The sequence below is a fragment of the Struthio camelus genome, chromosome Z (assembly GCF_040807025.1).
Source record: "Struthio camelus isolate bStrCam1 chromosome Z, bStrCam1.hap1, whole genome shotgun sequence".
NCBI lineage: Eukaryota > Metazoa > Chordata > Aves > Struthioniformes > Struthionidae > Struthio > Struthio camelus.
The window spans coordinates 23,157,672-23,175,647 of NC_090982.1; the positions used below are offsets into that span (position 1 = coordinate 23,157,672).

The 17,976-nt window shown below is 38.2% G+C and overlaps 1 protein-coding gene across 3 annotated transcripts in view; it reads right to left on the reverse strand.

Moving 5' to 3' along the window:
• Positions 1 to 17,976, reverse strand: part of BNC2 (basonuclin zinc finger protein 2) — a 360,399-nt gene that overhangs the window by 144,703 nt on the left and 197,720 nt on the right. The window lies entirely within an intron of this gene.

Genomic DNA, 17,976 nt, shown 5'->3' on the forward strand with positions numbered 1-17,976 from the left:
CCATGAAGATGAACACATTCCTAAATTCTTTGAAAGAATTGCTCTTATTTCCTTTACGAGAAAAAATGAGGGAGGATGAGGATTATGTAGGTGTTCCACAAATTTCCTGGTTCGGAATCAAATGCCTGAAGGAAAATGTTACTAGGGATGTCCTCCTATAGCAGCATATCAGCTTGCTAAAAACCAAGAGTGAAACCAGGAAGCAAAAATACACAAAAAGGAAGGGTGCAGGTCTCTCTTCCCTCCCCCCATGATATCCAAAGGTTATTCCCAAGTTTCCCTGTTGAGATTCACACAAGATGTAACTCAGTTAAATCAGAAAGGAGTCATGGTTTTGATGTGTTCCCAAAACAGGATAAAATGACAGAGGTAAAAGAACAGGACTGCCTCATGAAACATACTGTAACTTCCCTTTACATCTATCACTTCCGCCAATATCTAGCCGTAACCCTTCCACCCTTTAGCATGCCACATTTCTGAAACACATATATTTCCTCTTTTACAGAAGAAGAAAGAAATTATTTCAAAGCAGTGATGCTAAAACATCATACAGAGATAAAACCCCCATACAGAGATTAAAAATCTGCCTGAGTAATACATCTCATTAACACTTCACCTCTCTTTAAAATGATTTTGAAAGTACACAGGTTTACTTTGAGAAGGGATAGCCAGGCCCACAGAAAAGCAAATGTAAATTGAATAAGACTTTTTTTTCTAAGTGCAACAGATGTATGTTTTTAAATAGTGCAGAGGATGACCTTTGCACTTCAAACTGCTACTTACAAATTTATGGTATGCATTTAGATGTAATTTGCATGGAGATTTCTGAGACAAGAGAGGCTTATTTTGATCATTCACAGATTAACAATCTACTGTAACTACCAGAGCTGCCAGGAAAAGATATCTCTATAGATTTAGATGCAATCAATGATTACTTGGGGGCTAAGTTGGGGGAAGGGTGCTTGGTACCTATAGCCACAGAGACACTGAAGCTTTACCAATGCTCTTGCCTCTTCTAACAGCTAACCTCCCCACCCCCCCCGCCCCTGCCCCTGCCCCTGCCCCTGCCCCTGCCCCGCTCCGCCCCATACTCTATCTGCATGTGAAAGGAATTACCTTAACTATACTGACATAAAGAAAACTACATTCAGCATTAGTTTGGCTAAGCTAAACTCTTTCTTTGTTGTCAATTAAAGGAGTTCAGTGTTTCTTTAAATGTTTTATTTTCTTGCTGATTTATTTGCATCAGATAGATAGCAATCTAAAGCCATTTGTAGTTCACTTATTCACTTAAAATCTGTATTTCTGCAATAAGTCTCTGATACAGAAGTCCTTTCTCCTTCCTATCCCATCTGCAATTTCATTACCTCTTACTCTGAAATTCTTGAGGGGGAAGAAAAAAGCCTGCTGTATTATGCCTGACACTTCAGGGTCTCAGTCCCAATGTCACCTGTCCAATTACTCATTAGCTAGGTTATAAAACACTGCTGTATGTATGCGTGATTAAAAGAATTAGTAATATGAAATATAAGGGCACCACAGAAGTGCTGACTGTGCAAGAATAATATATGTGTTTGTGGGTTACGAGGAAAAAAATTCTCCTGAAGGGTCCTGTTTCATGTTCAATAGTTTATTGACTCAGTAATATATCAGGTCTCCACCAGTCAGTAATGGTGTCTTTCTCTAATATGTTCATTAATTAATGAACTCAGTAATTAATTGTGCTGCAAAAAGAAAGAAGGCCTTACAAAATGGTATTCCTATTATACTGTAAAAGGTTTGCTCACATTCACCACCTTGTTTCATTTTTTTAAATCTCTGCACCAGTTACATATATTTGTTGCATGTGATGTTATATTGTCTGTTCATGTATCATTTACGGTATGTATTACGGGAGTAATACACTCATAATGCAGGTACACATACTAGATGAAACTGTGTCATTTGGTAGAGTTGCTTTATTAAGGTTGATCAGCATTTCCATTATAAACCTACCTACTTTTTTCCAAGAGGTTAGCAGGTTGCCTGTAAAAATTGGATTCAGCGTGAACCTGAAATACAATGTTTCAGCCTAAGAGTGAGTTTTATTACACACACTCAAAAATGATCCATTTAGCCATTTTAAATTATGAGCTGGGGAAAAAAGTTTAGAGGTTTAATGTTTCTTTTCCTCTTCTATGAGTTAAAGAGTCTTGAAAGTATAAAGTGTTGAAGGGCATTAACTAATTAGTAAGTAAGTAAGTGTTCCATTTTTTATATATAGCCCCCTACAAAATTCACGCAAACTTTTTAGAAACATAAAAATGTCTGCTTGTTCTTCAGATAACTCATTCTTAAAAGTCTTAAAAAATGGCTACATATTTTGACCAAGTATCTATGGATTGTCATGAGAAGTTCCAAAAATAAGCAGAATGGCCCAAATAGTCACACTGGCCTTAACTAGGTCTCTCTTTGGCAAAAAGCATGTTGATGCCAGGTTGTAGTTTGGCTTTGGTAGCTTCCTATCCCATCCTTTTCCTGAGAACTAGCTGCCTACTCCTGAGCAGTGAAGATGAGGGTTCAAGCTACAAGAAGCTCATTTGGGACTGGGGAAAACCATATGCTATTCCATGCTCCTGCATGATCCAGGGCAAAGCAGTTAGTTAGCCAGATACCTACATTCCCTAAATGAAAACCAGAGATGATGGTAATAAAGTGGCGTTCTCAGGGTAAATGCAACACAAATTGTGAGACACAAGTTATTGATGGAGCCTATGGAAAACCTCAGGACTAGAATACAGTCCTTATTTCAAAGATTCATTTTTCATCTTACTCGGTTAATCCAAAACCAATGTAGCTTGCACTGCCATTTACCTCTGATCATTACAGAATCCAACATGAAACCTGCATAAGTCATCAGGGAGAAGTTTCAATAAAACAGGAATAGTGTGTATTCCTACATCAGCACGAAAAAACGTGTGGTCTTTAAAGATCTTCACAATACGTACTGCAAGAATATGTATCTGAATTATTAACAGTATCTGTCTACTGTTTTCCAACAGCATTTAATTTAGGTACGTGAATCAGTGACAGTTTGCACAGCAGGTTCAGGAATGACCCTGAACAGCAGCTGAAGATGATCTGGCTATGCACAGATTTGTCCATGCATACAAAGGTTTATGCAGTCCCACCATTCCCCAGCGGACGGATTTTAAGGTAGGGAGAGGATAAGAGCACAGTAGTTGGTGCACTTGTAGGTAGTAGAGTGGGTTGGCGCAACTGTGGTTGGATATCTGTTACTCCTTAATTTGAAAGGGATGGGGAGTGGATAATAAAAAGATCCTAGAGTGAGTTTGCAGCGGCTGAATATTGTAGCCATTGTTCAAGACAGTTAAAAAGTAGGCATCAAAACACACGGGTGGAACAATGCTAAACTTTTGCTAGGAAATGCTTTTGAGAGAGCATTGCCAGGCATTCCAGAAACCATCCAATGTAATTCTACCTTCGCAATGTATTGTTAAAAAGCTTACAAAACCAGACTCTATGTGTACTACACTATTTTTAGGGAAAGCAACAGAAAGTTTTACTGATAACTTTTTTTCTTCAGAAAACCCTGCAAGAAAGATTGACTATACAGAAGAAAAGAAACTAAAAATCCTACATAGAGGAAGAAACTGTAAAATCAACAGATAGAGGCGTCCCACATGAGCTGATATGGAAGCATGTGTCCAGATGATAACTAGCAGGTTAAGGCTAAAGTATAGCAGCACTAAAAGAGGGTTTTCTACAGTGGCTTGAAAAGGTGCCTACCATGCCTGCTATGCCCCAACATCTACCATGCCTCAGTAGTGTTCTACTACATCAACGATCTGCAGATAACGGCAGCTCTCAAGCAGTTTTACCCATCCCTTCCACTGAGTCGCTAACATAAGGTTTCTTGCCTTTCTACCAAAAATACAGTGGCCATTGATGAACTTTTATACAATCAATCAGAGGAGGAAATGGGCTTTTTAAACAGCTTACATGACTGAGCCCTTAAGCTTAAAGTAATGCTATAACGGCTTGAAAACAAAATACATACATGGCTAAAATAAATGAATGGTTTTATAATTGACATTCCAATATTCACGATTATCTTGCTGCTCTTTTGGAAACTTTCTTCCTATAAAGTCTGATGCAGAAAGAAGGGAACTTTGGCTGGTATTAAACATACGATATTAAACATGCCGTATTAAACATGTACACCAAGGCATAAGTTTTTATGGTTAACATTAAGAGATGTTAGGTCTGACTTCTGCGGGATTCACCCAGACCAAGCACATTCACTTAACATAGTTTGGGCCATTTAATTATATTTAACAAGTACATATTATTCACATATTAATAAGAATAGGCTATAGCAGTAATGGAAAATCAATTTGTCTGGCTGTTTTGCAGAGCTTCCAAGAGATAGGAGGCCATAACCCACGCTGAAGGGGAATGCAGTAGGGGAGAAGGAGGAGAACAGATAAAGAGGAGATCTGCTTCCTCTTTATCTTCTCTCTGGAGTTCCTACAGGTGACCATAAAAAAAAGGAGGCAGTTTAAAATGGCACAACATACTGGGGAGACAGGTAAGTTCTGCAACACGTTTTATTCTGAATTTCAATAGTGGGTCTGACAAAAATTCTTTTTTTAACTAGTGATGAGGTTCCTACAATGCGTGAGGCTAAAAAGTACCTTACTCTACCAGCAGATCTACTGAAGTCTCAAATCCTTATATCTAGTGGGCAGTGTAATATAATGTAATTTATTATATGCTTTTTCACAGCAGACATTATATGCCCTGTGCATAGCCCTTTGAATGTCTATCATTTACTTCCCCTTCTTTACTACTTCAGAGATCCCAATAAAGACTTTTCTTTTGTCAATTAAGTATTTCTTTAAAAGACCACAGAGCATGAATTCTGCTGTGTAAATTACAAGAATCCCAATGAAATCATCCTATTTTTAACAGCTGGCAATTCAAGACTACAACAGAGTTTGTTTTAAATTAACACAAAAAGTAGGAACATCTGCATAGTGTCATCTAGGAAATGCTCAAGTTGACTTGCATATAGTAAGCTTGGAATTATAGGGATTCAGAGTTTCTTGTAATTTATAGCCAGCCACAGTACCTAAGTGAAAAAATCACCCTGAAACTGGGACACTGGGCAATAAAAACATGCAGGGATTCCATTTTGGGCTAGACCTTAGGACTGTCTTTTATATTTGAGACCACAAACTTGTGTCCTACTTGAATTGCTGGCACATTTGACAACACTTAGAAAAATAACTACAGATGTTGTGGGCCACCGAATATATTCATAATTCATTGCTGGTAGATAATTGTACCTACAGTGTTATGAAGCAAACACTAAAAGCCAGGCCTTGGCTATATTTCACTAATCATTTAAGCCTGTGGACATAAAAAATGGAAAATATACTTTTTCAAGAATAATAAGGTTTCAGTCCCCTTCCCCCCCTCCTTTATGCTTGCCTCTGTCTGTGCCTTGAAGAACTTCAGAATATCCCGTTTTCTAAACCTGCACTGCTCTAGACTCAAGAAAATCACAGCATATTCGATATAAAGTTCATTTTAAGAGAAAATATTCCTTCCCAAGGACACCGCCTCCCCTAAAAAAAGCTCCTATAAAATTAAAAGATCGGCTAGCTAGAAATCACTATACATTCTCTAATTTAATTTTCAAGCTATATTTTCACTTCTGTTTGTAGGTAAGAAATAAGGAAAATTGGAGTGGAAAGGCTTGCCAGGACTTCTACAGAATGAAGGGTATACCTGCAGAAGTATTTCTGTCTCTGCAGAGAGATGTAATGTTTCCATCATGTAAATGTGGTGCAAAAGGACAGTTTTTCAAGTCACTTACAATTTTTATATGGATAATTCTAGTGGCAAAAACACTGGACAGAAAGAGGCAGAAACCCAGAATTCTGCCACTCCCACAGATTTACTGTCTGGCCTTGGGTAACCTAACCACTCCTGTCCAAGTTGCCCAGTTTGTCAAAATGGGGTACTAATTTTATGTACCATTTTCAGAGGCAAGATTAATCAGCCGCTTATATAACACAGTGAAGTATGGGGATAGCAGGTAAGGCAGAAGCACAGAGCGTTACTATTTCTTCTGTTAGCATGAAAATTTAAATACAATTTTTTTTATTAAGTTTTGCCTCTGGTAAAGGAATAATTTTTAAAAATAAGATCACTTTGTAGGCCCTGGATAAAATAGCCTTAATTGACAGATAACATGAAGAACTATAAACCCAATAATCCATTGCTCAAAACAAAAAACAATAAGTGGGAATATACTTTGCATTTCAGTAGTCTTAAACATTCATGCAATACAGTGAGGTTTCTCATTCTTCCATCCATTCAGTTTCTCAAATGTCTTCTGAGTTATTCACTGCATTGCAGTGTTTTACTACCAATTGTTTCTTACTAGTATTTATTTTCACTAACACAATTTGAAAGGTGCTAATATTGTTATATTTCTCTGTGGCATTCATGAAAACAGTTACTAATACAATATGAAGGGAAGGATGCTAATAAGATAGAAAGCTGTTAGTAGTATAAAACAGCTTTTCTTTCCTGGAAGAAGGAGAATGCAGCCTTTAAGCATTTTAGAAAACCATTCTCAACTGCTCTTGAGAGACAGCCGGTAAAATGAATGGGGAACGAGAAAGAAAAGAAGGAAAATAATAAAATGGCATTTAAAATGAATGGGGAACGAGAAAGAAAAGAAGGAAAATAATAAAATGGCATTTAGAATGATGCATCCAACTTAGGAATCACTCTTCAGTTCTAGTTTAGTTACTTCCAAAAGCGGAAACCTATATGAAGGAATGCTGCATAGACTTTTCTAGAGAAAACAAACATAACACAGAATAGCTCTGTTATTTTCCAGGCACTTTCTGTAGGCCCTGTTCTACCCTGACTCCATACGCTCATCTCTCCCGACTGCCAATGGGATAGTCTACAAGACTGCAGGTGCAATATCTCCCTATGCTTCTGTAGTGCGTAAAACTAGCCTAAGGTTGCCAGACATCAAAGACAACTTGGTTTGCTCTGAAAAAAATTGAGATAGACAAGAGCTTCTTTGCTTAAAATTTGAAGAAAAACACATGGTTGATTTAAGGATGAGACTCTCCGTGCCTGAGAGAATGTTATCAAATGTAGTCGTCTGTTCTTAGAGATGAAAAGCAGATTCACCTCATGAAACCAACACTGGCAGTCACGAGGGTGCAGCCACGCATTCAGTCAAGGCCACAGCCAGTATGACTGACTGGGCACCAGCGAGCAGCGCGGGCGGACTCCCTCACCAGAGGCCCCACACACCCTCCTCTGTGCGCATTTCTTCTAGAGAGACTAACTAACTGCTTGCTCCACCCAGGTCCTCACCTTAAGGAAGCACAGGGACCATCATCTCCTCTACACCTGCACACAGGGCAACCTCCTTGCATTGGTTTTATGCTCTTGCCCACCTCGGAGTAACCATTATCTGCTACTTTATCTGAACTGAACAACTAAATGGTTTACTATTTCTAGACTATCCACACATGCAAAATTATTATTTTAACAAGAAAAATAAAAACGATCCTCAAACTGAAAAACTTTACTTAGCCATTGCTACTAAAAGTATTAGCAGTTTTCTTCTACGAACCTTACTGACATCTCTGCAGAAAAAAATGCTGTGTTAGTTACTATATGCAGGAAAGTATACTGAGATCCCAAACTGTGGTATCATCAGCCTTGATGTTCACCACAAACTTCCATTCCCTCACAACTGTTTTTAGAAGAAGATATGTGAACCAATAAGCTGCTGGTGTAAAATTTAAAATTAAGTAAAGCACCCTAAAACAGGGTGTTTTTCCTGTGGTATCCTGAAAAAGATACTGAACTTGTGGACGTAGCATGCATGTGGAAGGAATGGATCAGAAGATTTTTGTCCCTTCATAGGGACTACTGGGTCAATCATCCATGAAAGAAGATTTTACTCAATAGTCTATAAATGGTTGATATGAGTTGAAAGTTGTTTAAATCTATTAAATCAAGTATCTAGTCTTTTTACACAAATTAGCCAGAAGATGATGAGAACTTTAGAAGTCTTAAAGGTCACCATGTAAATAGTTCATGTTCTCAAGATTAGTTTTGATTTGGTCTCAAACAGTCTGTCCAGTAAAAAATACAAGTGGAAATATGTAAGTATGCAAAAATATCAACTTTAACAAATAAATAAGAATCCCTTAAAAAACCCCGCAAATGTCAACACAAAATGATGCCGGCAAAATCAGTAGTTAGTTTTTTTTTTTTATTTTCCACCTTTTTTCTTATAAGTTCTACAAGAATAAGCAAAATCTTATTTTAACAAAGTAAAATGCAGCCTGACTCCTGGAACAGCGATTCTGTTCTGTCCATTTAGTCAGGTAGATATTCCCTTTAAGATATATCACAAACATGTTGGTTATTGCCTGTTCTGCTCTTCCAGGCAGACTTTGCTTTTCAAGCTTTTTTTAATATCTCAGATGTTTCTGCTTTCTGGATTCTAAATGATGGGCTTTCGATTTGGACGGAAAAAGACATGGATTTAGACTGCATTGTACTTGCATTCCAGCCCGTGAAGATAAATAACAGGTTTTCAGAAGTTACATGAAAAAGTTATTATGAAAGGTTCTATTGCTTTGAAAATAAGTGCAATGAATTAAAACTCACTAGAAAAGTTTGAATATATAAAAATATCTATCTTTTCTATCTATATCATCCGTACCATATACCATATTTTTAAATTATAATGAAAAACAGTAACTTACTACTTAAATTAACCAGAGACTCAATCCTCAGGGTTTGTACAGGCCAATTCTCTGTTGACCACAAAATTTATACTGTAAGCAAATATGAACACGGAACCAAGTGGTCTTTTTTTTATTTCCTCCAAAATGTTGGATTAACAGGTGAATATTTTTCTCTTCATTAGATAACATTTCATACATGCTTAGAACTGTATTTTCCCTTTTATTTATTTATCTTTTTAAAAATTGCTTCTTCAACATTTTCAGAAAACAAAACCATGGAATTTTTACAAAACGTTCTGCCAACATATACACTATCCTTTCAACTTACGTGTACAAGAGAGAGAATAATTCCAGTAAGTGTGAAATAATAGATAAAAATTTTTTCCATAGCCAGAATGCAGCATGATTATATATAACTGCTTATTAAAAAAAGAGAAAGAGAGAAAAAGAAAGAGAGGAAAAAAAAATAAATGTTATTGGTTTTCTCAGAAGGATTTTCTTTTATACATAGCTTTATCCTATAATTTTGTCCCTGTTGGGCACACTGCCTAAATTTAAACACAAACAGTCAAGCAATGAAGAAACATTAACACATTTACTGTGAACAAAAACTCCCAGTTGTACAGTGAAATTTTAATACATTTCAACTTATCTCTTTTACTAATGGGGAGAGTACAAACCCTGCAGGAATTCGCTCTGCAAACTGGTAATTACAGTAGACTCACTTTTTTATAATGCATATGTATAGTCAGACACAAGAACCATAGCTGCCCTTTTGATGTAGGTTACAATAGGAATGTTAAAAAAAAATTATGAAAATCTACAGCAATTCTAAAGGAATCTATTATTTCACGGGAAGTTGTCCTTTAGCTATACTCAAGAACACAAATATGTATAATATAATATAATATAATATAATATAATATAATATAATATAATATAATATAATATAATATACATATATTTATTTGCTTTTATAAACCAAAGCAGCCTGTTCTTTTTATTCATGTTTCTTTTTTTCCCAATGTACAGAATAAATCTGCCCCTATTAGTACATAGCTGGAGTTTCCATCCTACAATATCATGTATGAGCTCAGAAAAATATTTTTCTTCTCCCAGGCCCCTTCCTCTGCACAACCTTCAAATTTAAATAGTTTTGATCTTCAAATTTGTGTCTCATTAAATCATTATAACACATATTTAAGAGGAGCACTATTTCAATTGCATGGATTTATAACATACAATGTCCAACTCCGCTCAGATAGGACATGCAGTGTCTGGCAGAGCACGCTTGAAGTATACATGAAGACGTATTTAATTTAATCTGAGAGGGAGTGAAATCAAAGTGTAATCTACTGTCACTGTCACACACAGGGATAATATTTGTCTTTAACATAAGAACGACAAGACAGAGGTATATGTTCACTAAAAAAAAAGAACAAAGTATAAGACAAGTGAGGGCCTGCAAAAAATATTTTAAAGTCTTTTATGCTGTACACTAGTTTTTTTGGAATGCCTATCACCATACCATTTGATTCTGCAAATATTTTGTAATCTCATTGTTTACATAAACTCACATATATGCTCTTCTTTGTAAAGGTAGAAAAAATTATTCACACACAATTCAACATATAATTAAATCATTATGTCCTGTAAGTACAACACAGAAGAGTAATACCAGAACTCCAGTTTCTGAAAAGTTTTTGTATTCTAACAGGTTTGCTAATATGCATAACATCAAAAGTGACAGCAGAGCCAGTTACATATTTAGCAATCAATTTTAAAACTGATTTGTCAGGACAGTTTATATATATCTAGTACACCACTGAGGCAAATGCTGCATGTTCACCAGTTAGCAATGCCTAGCTTCACAGAATTTAAAACTATCCGTTTCTGGTAAGCAGCTCTCCTGCGTTATGTTGGTTAGACAATAATGCAAAAGATGTGCAACTTTGCTTTACTGCAGCACTGCATGTTCACAGTTCAAAGGAGTCACAACTAAAAACACTAGATTCATAGGCTTCATTCCCCAAACAGAAAAAGTTGGTATTAGGAAGAAACAGTATAAATCAGTGTCAGTGATTCCTACCAGACAATCACCACTGGGGAATCAATGGCATAATGAAAACTGTGTAAAAGCAGTGATGGGGAAGGCCTTTCTTATGAGACCTTGAAACATGCTTTCCATGGGGACATTATTAGAACCCTTGAAATTTTACGTGAGTTTAAAATTCTCATTTCCCTCATTGCTGGGCACTAGCTCTCTCATAGTTGTCATCCTCTTCTCTAGAGATAGCTGCCTTTTAGCAATGAAATTATTATTTTATATAGGAGTTGTTACTGACTGCGGAATCATTTCTTCCCAATTTTTTTCATTGAAGAAAAACTGGTTTTGACTCAATTTGAAAAGACTGCCCACCATTTGAAATCAGAGATTTTGGTACAATGTGAACATGAGACTGAGGAAGGACGCTACATCAGTGTCCCTAACAAAAGGCACTGCACTTAATGTGTATATGCATTTTAAGTTATTTTACTCATTCCTATGAGAAAATGAATTCTGCAAAATGCTACAAAGGAGGAGAGTGAGAAATATGTGTATCAGCAGCTCTAAAAGTGTAAACACTCCTCACTGTAACAAAATTCATTTCCACAGAATAGAAGATAAATGCTGTATCACTTATGGCTCTGGCTGATGCAATAAGTATGTGCTTAGTCAGCAAGTCTCTATTGAAAGCATATGGGAGGTAACACAAGCTCATCCTCTGAAATTACCTTCACTACTTTGCATCCTAATTAAGGCAACAACCTTGTCACAGTGGTTTCTGTCTGTGGAGGGGTGGGCAGAGGAGATACACAGAAGCTGGGTCTGGATTTCTGAATGCATTTGCTTCCTGCAACTTCACTGAATTTCTAGACTTTAGAATCAGTGTGGGGACAAACAAGAGAAAATATATCCCAGACTAAGACTCTTCCCGGTTACAAGGCATCAGATCTAGTCAAATTACTAAATGATAGAAACAATATCTTTGCAATGATTATACAGCAACAGGGCTGCTTTCCTCTTGCATAGTTACTGCTTTCCTTTAATTCCCAAGGATTCACAGAAGGATGACACCAAAGCTCTAACCCTCCTGAAAAAGCTGCTGCTCCAGTTTATATACTGGCACATAAAAAAGTAAATAATGCTCATTTTTAACAAATTTCAACCAAAAATTATGATACTAAAATCAGTTATACTAAATGAGTATAAAATGAGTTTTTTAAAGGCAATTAGGCTCAAAGGTTTTCAAAGGTTCAAAAGCATGCCAGATCACTCACAATGGTCCTCATTTGTTTGTTTATCGAACCCTTCCCAATTTTTAGTGCTCATTTTAATTCAGGATTCAATTTTCGAAAGAATCCTTTTAATGACTGCTAACAGCGCTCCGCATACATGACTTTGATATATGCACGTGTTGCTTTTTTGTGGTGTTAAGTAATTTTCCTTCTTCTTTGCTACTCTTTACGTTTACGAAGTCAGGTGTAATATTTGGTCGTGCATGGGCAGAAAACAAAGAAAGCAAATCAGGCCCCAGATGGCCACTGTTTAAGGACTTGTTCTTCAGGATGTCATGAGTTCTACTGGGGCAATGTAACGCAAAGCATTGACTGTGGTGCTACAGTAGATTTTGTTAGCTTTACAACTCCTTGCAGAATGCTGGCGTGTTACTGTTAAAAGAAAGTAACGCTAATACAAAATCCCAGACTAAAGGAATCCAGTGGCTTGAGCCACGTATGTCAAACCCTGCTTGAGAGGCTGACCTTTAAAGCAATCTCTGTTTCAAGGGAGAATAGATACCCTCAAGCTGGGGGACCATTGAGTACTTCCACACTCGTGGCGTCCAGGTGAGCCCTGCGCCTGTGGGGTGAGACCTGGGTTCCTGCTGTCACTCCCTCACATCTGCCCAGGAATTTGGACAGGGGTGTTCGTGTCCATCACAGACCTGCGCTGATCGACTCTGAACATCTATTCCTCAGCAAACCATATCGGCAAGGGAGGAAGGCAGAGAGGGGGCAGTGTCGGAGGGAAAATGCAAAACAATTCTTTGGAGACAGTTTCTTTCCTTGCTGTTTATTTGCTAACTGACGGCTGTCTGAACACTCTTTATCTATTTAGAATATAAGCAGCAGTCCCTGCGGAGCAAGGCGTTTGAAGCACAACACTGGAGAGCAGACCAACAAAACGTATGATGCTTACTGCACGGTACCACTGATTTTTACATGTGTCACAATCCTATAAATATCATTGCCTCCTGTGTTATATACCTGCATATTTATTGCTATGTTAGGAGAGAAACCTTCAGTGCAGCAGTCATTTCTATAGGTGAATACAGTGTGCATTCATTTGTACAATATCTTGAGATTAAGACTTCCACGTAATCAAATTGTTAGTTGTTTACACATTTGTAGCCAGCCAATTAACTCAGCTTTTGTCACAGTAATTTCTCCCTAAGCAGCATCTTTAGGCGGGGAGTCCAGAGCTGCTGCATCCTTCAGTCCTGACCCTGTGAATTTAGAACTGGTCTTTTGCATAGTTCACAGTAATTGCAGCTGAATTAGGCCAAGTGACTGCCAAATTGTTTTTGAAAGACCAATATGCCCTCTTCTGGTTTTGCATTTAAGGGGGGAAAAAGACAACAGGTGACTCACTGGGAAAGCATGTTCATATAGACAAACAGGAACATTTGTGTTTAAATACAGAATTTTTTTTCCTAATCTTTTATCTTATAATAGCTTATTTTCACATACATGTATTTATTTAAAATCAGTCAAGGAGAACTCAGATGCCAGACTACGCCTGAGAGAAAACAAGAGGTCTAATAACACAATTTTGTTTTGTTTGGATTTTCCATTGCTTTTGGTTTTATTTTGCAACAAGCTGTCACAGGCCTGACTATCCCCTTCGCTCACACTACTGTGTGAATTTATACCTTGAAATTGGTGCTAAAATATTAGCTCTGGACCCTGAAATCTTATTTATCCACAAATCAAAGATAGATAAGGCAATGGCAATTACGGCTTCCCTGCAGCAACCTGTCTCTGCTTCTCAGGGCTCAAAGAAGGAAAGTTGTGCTTCAAGTCCATTCAAACTTTCACAGTTCTATAGAAACTACAGGTAAAGCCCGCCAACTAACGGGGAATGATTTCTAATATAGATTTTTAAGAAAACAACCTATGCTACTACATAAAACTCATCCGTTCAGACATACACATACTAGCAAAGAATGGCAACAGCTAAAGCAGACGTCCTAGTAACAATTGGGAAGCCCCAGCTAGAAGATTGTATACTAACTTGTTGCTTTAAAATAACAGTGTCTTTTACCACTTGCCAACCTTTATTGCATTGGACTCATTTTCCTTCTGAATTATCTTAATAACATAGGAGTAAACACACTGCCTATTTGTACCTTGGATTTATCTAATCCTGACTGTTCATTTTGAGCTGCCCGTGTTTGGCACCTCCGAAACTCAAGCGGCACACGCCTTCAGAGAGAAAGAAGTCAGCTGAACGCATCCAGTGCGTTCTGGGCTTCTTTCATAAGGTCTCTCCCAACTTCATCTTGAAGAATACAATATTCAGCGCATGTTTAAAATTTCTTTCATTTTGCCTTTTGCCACAGTGGTGTTAGATCGCACTAAGTCTAGCATCAGCTGCAGTAATCCTACTGCTGCTCAGTACATAAAGTGCTAAGCACAGGCTCTGCAAACAGGAACGCTCTCACTCTCTATGCAAAGACCAGTCTGCAGGCTCTAATCCAGCATGTGTACTTATGCGCACATGCTGTGCTAGTGCTAAGCCCTGTATTTATTCCTGCCATAGCACCCAGCAGTTTAGCTAAAGGACAGAACTTGCTTTGGATACAGTTTAATATGTAAATGCTTTACTGCATTTAAACAAATACATATAATGTGCATATTTGTGGAAAAGCAGACTGGACTGATAGAAAGTAAAATGGCTCAATATGTGCAAAACCTAACACTGGCCAGGAGACTCTTACCATTGCAATCAATGGCAGTGTTGTCCGATTTGGCTGACGGAAGAATGAGCCTGTCATGGAACGGCTTTATGAAAAAGAACATAACGTGGCAACCTGGAAGTCTGTCAGCAATGATCTCCCTCCCCCTAAATTATAAAATTTAGAGGATAATTATATTGGGATGCAATTTGTAAATTGTACCTGCTTTCTAGCATACTTCAAACATACCAGCCAAAGAGAGTAAGTGCAAAGCTATCTGCTCAATTGTCTAATAGATGGGATCAAGCTCTGCTGCCAGTTTATATTTCGAACCTAGTATGGCAGAGGGGCTGCACAGGATGCCTGAACCTGTGGTAACCACAGCAAGTAGTGACGGCACCCCTTTTTCACACGCATTGCTGTGGCTGCTCCTACACATCCAGATCTCGTCCGTCCTCCCAGGACAGAGGGAGCAGCCGCTCTGAGGTGCCACCACCACGGTCACAGCTCCCACTCCCAGGAGCCTCCGCTTTCACCCACCTCCACACATACCCATGTTATCAGCAGCCCGACAGAAAATGCCTGTCTCTGCACAGGAAGAGTTAAATCAGCACACCCGGCCCTCATTGCAGCTTTTTTCTCCTGTGGGACAAAGGCACAGGCCAGATGGAGTGGGTTCCTCAGTCTAGACCTCGGGGTCTACGTGATGGATGACACAAGCATAAAACAAGCATGCACATACAGACAGGGTGAGATTCAGCTCCAAGAAACTCATGTGTCACCTCATTACAGCCAGTAGATTTCCACGATGAAAAGCTCAAGTCACAATGAGACAAATGGGAGCCTTTTCTCTCATTTTTGTGAGAGTTCCACCAGGTCATAATTAAAAGCAACATTTAGCCTAGCACAAATTAGTGATTGGTAAAACCAAAATGCAACCACAAGCACAGATCCTTTCTCCACTCCGCTTACCACCTAATCCTCTTTGGTGTGAAAACTGGTCTGGAAACTGCATAAAAACAGCCTTTCTGGTGAGATTTCCAGAATTTTCTGGTAACAACTATGCCAGACACACCACAAAAAGAGACTCTGTTACAATATGTTGATAAGTCTGTTTCCACTCCTAGGAAAAGCCAGATGGTGCAGAGGTGTGTGATAATAATTTCTAAAACCAAAAAAATGTAAAGCTCCAAAATACTTGTGGTTGGTTTGAGTTTGAGGATCAAATTCAGGTCAGCTCCACTTTATCCAGACTGTTTCAGTTCTCCTATTATTATCTGATTGCCGACAACATGCTTGCTGCTATAAAATCCTCAAAACTTGAGTTTAAAAAAATCCTTAGCTCGAGGAGTTTAAATGCATGCACAGAGGAACAAGATGTACCAAGTAGCTGAGAAGAGTGTTAAACTCATGGAATTACTTCTTCTTACTTTTCTAAACAGATATCAACAGTTCTCATCAGGAAACAAACACATTCAAGCTCTTACAAAACAGAAAAAGGAGATTCTTTATCAACTCATCTAAATTTAACTGAAGACTTTGAACTGCATGTTGGCTTTTGGTATTTCGAAAAGCAGTATTTACATGAAGAAAGTATCATGCCAAAAACCAGGAAGTGATGCTCCATTAATATTCATTACATGCCAACACTAAAAAAAAAAAAAAAAAAAAGGAAAGAAAATGTAAGCTGCCAAGTTTATTTTGGCAAAGCTGTATGACATGATTTGTATTCAAAGCAAAATTTAGAAAAATGTCTTTAAATAAATGTAAATCCCTTTCAAATTGAAAAAAAGAAGCCCTTATGAAACAGAAAGAAAAAGGCACTTCTGGGTGTTAGCTGGCTCTAGCTTTAAAAATACATGTATTTTTTCACTGCTAGACTGTATATAATCAATGACTATTAAAGTACATTGTCACAGAGGAACTACTAGCTCAAGCTAGATCTTTTACTTTGTCCTATCTTTGCAATAAAGAACCTGATTTGTTTAGTTCTGAAGATATTATAAATTTTTATCTCCCACCTGCATTTTAAAATACATATATATGAACCATCACCATTTTTAAATGTGTGGTCAAGCCAAGTGCAGTGGGTAATCCTAGTTTTGCTGCACCAGAACATGGCAGTGGACTTGAGTCTGGTGTTCGTATACTGCTCAGAAATAAAAACATTGCTTCATTGTCTGGCCTGGACAGCGGCAGGAAGGGGGCCAGCCATGTCAGTAGTGCACAGGGGAATGCCATGCAGAAACTCCTCAAACATTTTTGCACAGCACATTACTTGGGCTACTTTGTCCTGCTTCTCAGAACAAATCAAGCCAAACAGGGCTCCACACAAATGTGGCTATATCGCTTCTAACACCTGAGCCAGTCTCCATAAAAGCAGGCCAGGTATCTCCCAGCAGCACAGGACTGTGCTGTGTGGTTACCACTCTAGCAGGGAAGACAAGATACTGCCCTCACAGCATATAGAGAGTCTCAGTTTATTCTGGTCTAAAATTTCACCTACAAATTTCAGTGGCTAGAAAAACAGAAACATTTCTCAAGTCAAAACTCAAGACTAGGAACAGGTCTTCACACGACTGGATGAAGTTGATATTTCTAGTCCTGTCCCACTGACTCCCTGAGTGTCTTAATATCTCTTCTCTTCAGTTCCTCCACTTTTATACTAGAAATAATAGCCTAGGAGGAAACACTGAGAATTAAGTTTATACAGCAGAAATTCTCAAACTAGGAGAGGGCAAGAGAGCAGCCTTGCATATGGGAGAGAGAAGTCCAAAATAGCAACATCCCGCCTGTTTCTCTGCCTGCTCTTCTTCTGCTCTTTTTCCCTTCTCCATACCCCAACTGAGTTCCACTTTTTTTTCTCTTTGGAATAAGCCTGAGATGCTGGTTGTGCCCTTGGGCAGGGGAATGTGACTGGGACCAAGGGTGATGGGGAGGCAAGGGGATGCTCATGGGCAATGCAAAGGACACTTCCTCTTCCCCAGTGGCCTCTCTTCCCTGGGACAGTGCCCCATGCAGCCACAGCAAGAGCCTTTTTGATCCATTTGGAGGAAATGGCCTTGCTAGGATCTGGTTGGTTTAAAAAAAAAAAAAAAAAGCATGGTGGCAGGTAATAGTACCACCTGCTAGACTTGGAAGGAAGGGTGGCTGAGGGCTAGGATTTAGGAAAC